Here is a 9,513-nt window from a genome sequence, read left to right as displayed (position 1 = left end):
GAGTACAAATAGGTGAGCACACATACACACACACACACACACACACACACACACACACACACACACACACACACACACACACACACACACACACACACGCACACACACACACACACACAAACACACACACACCTCCAGCCTACTTCCTCCCTCCAGTCATATATTCGTAGGCTTATGTGTGTTTTAGGCTTACTGAATATAGACACTGAAGATTCCTCCCTCTCACTCTCTCCCCCTCACTCTCTCCCCCTCACCCTCTCTCCCTCACCCTCCCTCCCTCCCTCCCTCCCTCACTCCCTTAATTTTGCAGAGTTACTTATATTTGAGGGCTGGCAAGGTATTATGGCACAGAAGTGTTTGTTGTGATCGTCTCTGTGTTTGTGTGTTGTTCTGCCAGCTCGAGTATACAAGGAGGGGGCTCCAGGGGTCAACGCCCCTGCGGCCCGGTCCATGACCAGGCCTGGTGGTGGATCAGGGCATGACTAATCAGAATGTTACTGCTGGCCGCACACAGTCCATCGTTCAAACCACAGCTCAATTGATCAAGAACTTACCAAGTTCCTTGTTGAAGATTGCTAGGGGGGTCTTAAAGACAGCCAGGGGTCTTGAAGACAGCCAGGGGCTTATAGAAGACATCCAAAGGGGTCTTGAAGACAGTTAGGGGCTTATAGAAGACATCCAAAGGGGTCTTGAAGACAGTCAGGGGTCTATTGGTCATCCCCTTATGTATGCTTGGAGGCAGTTGAACAGTCTTGGGTCCCTGACACTTATTGTTTTGTCTCTCAGTGTACTCATGGCGCCCCTGCTTTTCATTGGTGGAATGTTGCATCTCCTGCCGAGTCCTTTGCTTTCACAGCGAGTGATTTTCGTGTGCCGATTTGGGACTAGTCACTCTAGGATTTCTCATGTGTAAATTATGATGTATCTTTCTCGTCTGTGTTACAATGAATACAGGTCAAGGAACTTCAAATGTTCCCAGTAACTAAGGTACTTGACTGTACTAATATATGCAGTGAAAGTTCTCTGTACATTCTCCAGGTCTGCAATTTCACCTGCCTTAAAAGTTGCTGTTAGTGTACATTAATATTCCAGCCTAGAGAGAACAAGTGACTTCAAGAGGATCATCACTGGCTTGGCATCCCTTGTTTTGAAGGTTCTCATTATCCATCCAAACATTTTTCTTTGCAGTCTTGATAATGACATTCTCGTGGTCCTTGATGCTGAGGTCCTCTGCCATTATTACTCCCATGTACTTGATATTAGTTAGAAATTTGTTTTGTACTTATGTCTAGCTTTTATATTTGCTGGTTTTTCTTAACGGAAGACACAGTGCTATGGATTACATCATTGTCTATGTCAGTATTGAGGATGTGGAACACTGGCAGCGAGTACTGTACCTTGTGGAACACTGGCAGCGAGTACTGTACCTTGTGGAACACTGGCAGCGAGTACTGTACCTTGTGGAACACTGGCAGCGAGTACTGTACCTTGTGGAACACTGGGAGCGAGTACTGTACCTTGTGGAACACTGGCAGCGAGTACTGTACCTTGTGGAACACTGGCAGCGAGTACTGTACCTTGTGGAACACTGGCAGCGAGTACTGTACCTTGTGGAACACTGGCAGCGAGTACTGTACCTTGTGGAACACTGGCAGCGAGTACTGTACCTTGTGGAACACTGGCAGCGAGTACTGTACCTTGTGGAACACTGGCAGCGAGTACTGTACCTTGTGGAACACTGGCAGCGAGTACTGTACCTTGTGGAACACTGGGAGCGAGTACTGTACCTTGTGGAACACTGGCAGCGAGTACTGTACCTTGTGGAACACTGGCAGCGAGTACTGTACCTTGTGGAACACTGGCAGCGAGTACTGTACCTTGTGGAACACTGGCAGCGAGTACTGTACCTTGTGGAACACTGGCAGCGAGTACTGTACCTTGTGGAACACTGGCAGCGAGTACTGTACCTTGTGGAACACTGGCAGCGAGTACTGTACCTTGTGGAACACTGGCAGCGAGTACTGTACCTTGTGGAACACTGGCAGCGAGTACTGTACCTTGTGGAACACTGGCAGCGAGTACTGTACCTTGTGGAACACTGGCAGCGAGTACTGTACCTTGTGGAACACTGGCAGCGAGTACTGTACCTTGTGGAACAGAGTTTTTCACTATGGCAGCCTCTGACTTAACTGTTTACAATTACTCTTTGTGTTCCATTGGTTAGAAAGTTAAAGATCCATCTGTCCAGTTTTCCTGTTATTCCTTTATCAAGCATTTTGTGTGCTATTACACCATGATCACACTTGTTGAAGACTTTGCAAAGTCAGTGTATACTGCATCTGCATTGTGTGTGTCCTGCAGTGCATCCAAGACCTTGTCATAGTGGTCCAGTAGTTGTGAGAGGCAGGAGTGACCATCCAAGACCATGTCATAGTGGTCCAGTAGTTGTGAGAGGCAGGAGTGACCATCCAAGACCATGTCATAATGGACCAGTAGTTGTGAGAGGCAGGAGTGACCATCCAAGACTATGTGATAAGGTCCAGTAGTTGTGAGAGGCAGGAATGACCATCCAAGACTATGTGATAGTGGTCCAGTAGTTGTGAGAGGCAGGAGTGACCATCCAAGACCATGACTTAGTGGTCCAGTAGTTGTGAGAGGCAGTAGTGACCATCCAAGACCATGTCATACTGGTCCAGTAGTTGTGAGAGGCAGGAGTGACCATCCAAGACCATGTCATAGTAGTCTAGTAGTTGTGAGAGGCAGAGTGACCATCCAAGACCATGTCATAGTAGTCCAGTAGTTGTAAGAGGCAGGAGTGATCATCCAATACCATGTCATAGTGGTCCAGTAGTTGTGAGAGGCAGGAATGACCATCCAAGACCATGTCATAGTGGTCCAGTAGTTGTGGGAGGCAGGAGTGACCATCCAAGACCATGTCATAGTGGTCCAGTAGTTGTGAGAGGCAGGAGTGACCATCCAAGACCATGTCATAACGGTCCAGTAGTTGTGAGAGGCAGGAGTGACCATCCAAAACCGTGCCATAGTAATCCAGTAGTTGTGAGAGGCAGGAGTGACCATCCAAGACCATGTCATAGTGGTCCAGTAGTTGTGAGAGGCAGGAGTGACCATTCAAGACCAAGTCATAGTGGTCCAGTATTTGTGATAGGCAGGAGTGGCCATCCAAGACCATGTCATAGTGGTCCAGTAGTTGTGAGAGGCAGGAGTGACCATTCAAGACCATGTCATAGTGGTCCAGTAGTTGTGAGAGGCAGGAGTGACCATCCAAGACCATGTCATAGTGATTCAGTAGTTGTGAGAGGCAGGAGTGACCATCCAAGACCATGTCATAGTGGTCCAGTAATTGTGAGAGGCAGGAGTGACCATCCAAGACCATGTCATAGTGGTCCAGTAGTTGTGAGAGGCAGGAGTGACCATCCAAGGCCATGTCAAAGTGGTCCAGTAGTTGTGAGAGGCAGTAATGACCATCCAAGACCATGTCAAAGTGGTCCAGTAGTTGTGAGAGGCAGGAGTGACCATCCAAGGCCATGTCATAGCGGTCCAGTAGTTGTGAGAGGCAGGAGTGAAAATCCAAGACCATGTCATAGTGGTCCAATAGTTGTGAGAGGCAGGAGTGACCATCCAAGGCCATGTCATAGTGGTCCAGTAGTTGTGAGAGGCAGTAGTGACCATCCAAGACCATGTCAAAGTGGTTCAGTAGTTGTGAGAGGCAGGAGTGACCATCCAAGGCCATGTCATAGCGGTAGAGTAGTTGTGAGAGGCAGGAGTGAAAATCCAAGACCATGTCATAATGGTCCAGTAGTTGTGAGAGGCAGTAGTGACCATCCAAGACCATGTCTTAGTGGTCCAGTAGTTGTGAGAGGCAGGAGTGACCATCCAAAGCCATGTCATAATGGTCCAGTAGTTGTGAGAGGCAGTAGTGACCATTCAAGACCATGTCATAGTGGTCCAGTAGTGTGTACTCACCTGTATGTGGTTGCAGGGGTTGAGTCTCAGCTCCTGGCCCCTGGTCTTGTGTGTGTATTTGGCCCTGTACGTTAAAAAGACAAGAGAGAGAAAATAGTGTACCATTCCCATGACCACCCATGAGGCTTGCACCCCATCATTATGGGTCACCCATGGTGATGGGTCAGCTGTCTCTCTCTCTCTCTCTCTCTCTCTCTCTAATATATATATATATATATATATATATATATATATATATATATATATATATATATATATATATATATATATATATATATATATATATATATATATGCAAAACAACCACTCTGAAAGAATAGAGAAATTCCAAGCGCTTTCGTGACTACTCACATCATCAAGGAACTATCATAGTTCCTTGATAATGTGAGTAGTCACGAAAGCACTTGGAATTTCTCTATTATTTCAGAGTGGTTGTTTTGCATATATATATATATATATATATATATATATATATATATATATATATATATATATATATATATATATATATATATATATATATATATATATTGAAAAGTAAATACACATCTGCAGAGAGGGCGAGAGAGAGACAAACAAAAAGGAAGAGAGAGAAAGAAATAGAGAGAGAGAGAGAGAGACGAGCAGCACAGGAATGAATAATGATTCATTCTATTCATCCTTAGTAGTGGGGGTCCTTCATTACAGTTGTGAGTCCTGATGGTGACTGAGGGAGTTGTGAGTCCTGATTGTGACTGAGGGAGTTATGAGTCCTGATGGTGATTGAGAGAGTTGTGACTCCTGATGGTGACTGAGGGAGTTGTGAGTCCTGATGGTGACCGAGGGAGTTGTGAGTCCTGATTGTGACTGAGGGAGTTATGAGTCCTGATGGTGACTGAGAGAGTTGTGAGTCCTGATGGTGACTGAGGGAGTTGTGAGTCCTGATGGTGACCGAGGGAGTTGTGAGTCCTGATGGCGGCTGAGGGAGTTGTAAGTCCTGATAGTGACTGAGGGAGTTGTGAGTCCTGATGGTGACTGAGGGAGTTGTGAGTCCTGATGGTGACCGAGGGAGTTGTGAGTCCTGATGGCGACTGAGGGAGTTGTAAGTCCTGATGGTGACTAAGGGAGTTATGAAACCTGATGGTGACTGAGGGAGTTATGGATCCTGATGGTGACTGAGGGAGTTGTGAGTCCTAATGGTGACTGAGGGAGTTGTGAGTCCTGATGGTGACTGAGAGAGTTGTGAGTCCTGATGGTGACTGAGGGAGTTGTGAGTCCTGATGGTGACTGAGGGAGTTGTGGGTCCTGATGGTGACTGAGGGAGTTGTGGGTCCTGATGGTGACTGAGGGAGTTGTGAGTCCTGATGGTGACTGAGGGAGTTGTGGGTCCTGATGGTGACTGAGGGAGTTGTGGGTCCTGATGGTGACTGAGGGAGTTGTTGGTCCTGATGGTGACTCAGGGAGTTGTGAGTCCTGATGGTGACTGAGGGAGTTGTGAGTCCTGATAGTGACTGAGGGAGTTGTGGGTCCTGATGGTGACTGAATGAGTTGTGAGTCCTGATGGTGACTGAGGGAGTTGTGAGTCCTGATGGTGACTGAGGGAGTTGTGAGTCCTGATGGTGACTGAGGGAGTTGTGAGTCCTGATGGTGACTGAGGGAGTTGTGGGTCATGATGGTGACTGAGGGAGTTGTGAGTCCTGATGGTGACTGAAAGAGTTGTGAGCCCTGATGGTGACTGAAGGAGTTGAGTCCTGATAGTGACTGAGGGAATTGTGGGACCTGATGGTGACAGAGGGAGTTGTGAGTTCTGATGGTGACTGAGGGAGTTGTGAGTCCTGATGGTGACTGAGGGAGTTGTGAGTCCTGATGGTGACTGAAGGAGTTGTGGGTCCTGATGGTGACTGAGGGAGTTGTGGGTCTTGATGGTGACTGAGGGAGTTGTGAGTCCTGATGGTGACTGAGGGAGTTATGAGTCCTGATGGTGACTGAGGGAGTTATGAGTCCTGATGGTGACTGAGGTAGTTGTGGGTTCTGATGGTGACTAAGGGAGTTGTGGGTTCTGATGGTGACTGAGGAAGTTGTGAGTCTCGATGGTGACTGAAAGAGTTGTGAGCCCTGATGGTGACTGAGGGAGTTGTGGGTCTTGATGGTGACTGAGGGAGTTGTGAGTCCTGATGGTGACTGAGGGAGTTATGAGTCCTGATGGTGACTGAGGGAGTTATGAGTCCTGATGGTGACTGAGGTAGTTGTGGGTTCTGATGGTGACTGAGGGAGTTGTGGGTTCTGATGGTGACTGAGGAAGTTGTGAGTCCTGCTGGTGACTGAGGGAGCTATGAGTCCTGATGATGACTGAGGGAGTTGTGGGTTCTGATGGTGACTGAGGAAGTTGTGGGTACTGATGGTGACTGAGGGAGTTGTGAGTCCTGATGGTGACTGAGGGAGTTTTGAGTCCTGATGGTAACTGAGGGAGTTATGGGTCCTGATGGTGACTGAGGGAGTTGTGAGCCCCGATGGTGACTGAGGGAGTTGTGGGCCCTGATGGTGACTCAGGGAGTTGTGAGTCCTGATAGTGACTGAGGGAGTTGTGGATCATGATGGTGACTGAGAGAGTTGTGAGTCCTGCTGGTGACTGAGGGAGTTGTGGGTCCTGATGGTGACTGAGGAAGTTGTGGATCCTTGTGGTGACGGAGGGAGTTGTGGGTACTGATGGTGACTGAGAGAGTTGTGAGTTTTGATTGTGACTGAGGGAGTTGTGAGTCCTGATGGTGACTGAGAGAGTTGTGTGTCCTGATGGTGACTGAGGGAGTTCTGTGTCCTGATGGTGACTGAGGGAGTTGTGGGTCCTGATGGTGATTGAGGGAGTTGTGGGTCCTGATGGTGACTGAGAGAGTTATGAGTTTTGATGTTGACTGAGGGGGTTGTGAGTCCTGATGGTGACTGAGAGAGCTGAGAGTCCTGATGGTGACTGAGGGAGTTGTGGGTCCTGATGGTGACTGAGGGAGTTGTGGGTCCTGATGGTTACTGAGATAATTGTGAGTCCTGATGGTGACAGAGAGTTGTGAGTCCTGATGGTGGCTGAGGGAGTTTTGGGCCCTGATGGTGACTGAGGGGGTTGTGGGTCCTGATGGTGACTAAGGGAGTTATGAGTCCTGATGGTGACTGAGGGAGTTGTGAGTCCTGCTGGTGACTGATGGAGTTGTGAGTCCTGACGGTGACTAAGGGAGTTATGAGTCCTGATGGTGACTGAGGGAGTTGTGAGTCCTGCTGGTGACTGAGGGAGTTATGAGTCCTGATGGTGACTGAGGGAGTTATGAGTCCTGCTGATTACTTTAGGGAGTTATGAGTCCTGATGGTGACTGAGGGAGTTATGAGTCCTGATGGTGACTGAGGGAGTTGTGAGTCCTGATGGTGACTGAGTTATGAGTCCTGATGGTGACTGAGGGAGTTGTGGGTCCTGCTGGTGACTGAGGGAGTTATGAGTCCTAATGGTGACTGAGGGAGTTATGAGTCCTGATGGTGACTGAGGGAGTTGTGAGTCCTGATGGTGACTGAGGGATGCACAGTACTATCACTGGACACAGTTATACCAGTACTATCACTGGACACAGTTATACCAGTACTATCACTGGACACAGGTATACCAGTACTATCACTGGACACAGTTATACCAGTACTATCACTGGACACAGGTATACCAGTACTATCACTGGACATAGTTATACTAATACTATCACTGGACACAGGTATACCAGTACTATCACTGGACACTTATACTAGTACTATCACTGGACACAGGTATACTAATACTATCACTGGACACAGTTATACCAGTACTATCACTGGACACAGGTATACTAATACTATCACTGGACACAGTTATACCAGTACTATCACTGGACACAGGTATACCAGTACTATCACTGGACACAGTTATACCAGTACTATCACTGGACACAGTTATACCAGTACTATCACTGGACACAGTTATACCAGTACTATCACTGGACACAGTTATACCAGTACTATCACTGGACACAGTTATACCAGTACTATCACTGGACACAGTTATACCAGTACTATCACTGGACACAGGTATACCAGTACTATCACTGGACACTTATACTAGTATTATCACTGGACACAGGTATACTAATACTATCACTGGACACAGTTATACCAGTACTATCACTGGACACAGTTATACCAGTACTATCACTGGACACAGTTATACCAGTACTATCACTGGACACAGTTATACCAGTACTATCACTGGACACAGTTATACCAGTACTATCACTGGACACAGTTATACCAGTACTATACCACTGGACACAGTTATACCAGTACTATCACTGGACACAGTTATACCAGTACTATCACTGGACACAGTTATACCAGTACTATCACTGGACACAGTTATACCAGTACTATCACTGGACACAGTTATACCAGTACTATCACTGGACACAGTTATACCAGTACTATCACTGGACACTGTACTATCACTGACACTTATACTAGGGACACAGGTATACTAATACTATCACTGGACACAGTTATACCAGTACTATCTCTGGACACAGTTATACCAGTACTATCACTGGACACAGGTATACTAATACTATCACTGGACACAGTTATACCAGTACTATCTCTGGACACAGTTATACCAGTACTATCACTGGACACAGGTATACTAGTACTATCACTGGACACAGGTATACTAATACTATCACTGGACACAGTTATACCAGTACTATCACTGGACACAGTTATACCAGTACTATCACTTGACACAGGTATACCAGTACTATCACTGGACACAGTTATACCAGTACTATCACTGGACACAGTTATACCAGTACTATCTCTGGACACAGTTATACCAGTACTATCACTGGACACTTATACTAGTATTATCACTGGACACAGGTATACTAATACTATCACTGGACACAGTTATACCAGTACTATCACTTGACACAGGTATACTAATACTATCACTGGACACAGTTATACCAGTACTATCACTTGACACAGGTATACCAGTACTATCTCTGGACACAGTTATACCAGTACTATCACTGGACACAGTTATACCAGTACTATCACTGGACACAGTTATACCAGTACTATCACTGGACACAGGTATACCAGTACTATCACTGGACACAGTTATACCAGTACTATCACTGGACACAGTTATACCAGTACTATCACTTGACACAGGTATACCAGTACTATCACTGGACACAGGTATACCAGTACTATCACTAGACACAGGTATACCAGTACTATCTCTGGACACAGTTATACCAGTACTATCACTGGACACAGTTATACCAGTACTATCACTGGACACAGGTATACCAGTACTATCTCTGGACACAGTTATACCAGTACTATCACTGGACACAGGTATACCAGTACTATCACTGGACACAGGTATACCAGTACTATCTCTGGACACAGTTATACCAGTACTATCACTGGACACAGTTATACCAGTACTATCACTGGACACAGGTATACCAGTACTATCTCTGGACA

Source organism: Cherax quadricarinatus, unplaced genomic scaffold, assembly GCF_038502225.1.
Source record: "Cherax quadricarinatus isolate ZL_2023a unplaced genomic scaffold, ASM3850222v1 Contig949, whole genome shotgun sequence".
In the NCBI taxonomy this organism is placed as follows: domain Eukaryota; kingdom Metazoa; phylum Arthropoda; class Malacostraca; order Decapoda; family Parastacidae; genus Cherax; species Cherax quadricarinatus.
Note: the sequence above shows the minus strand (reverse complement) of the source record.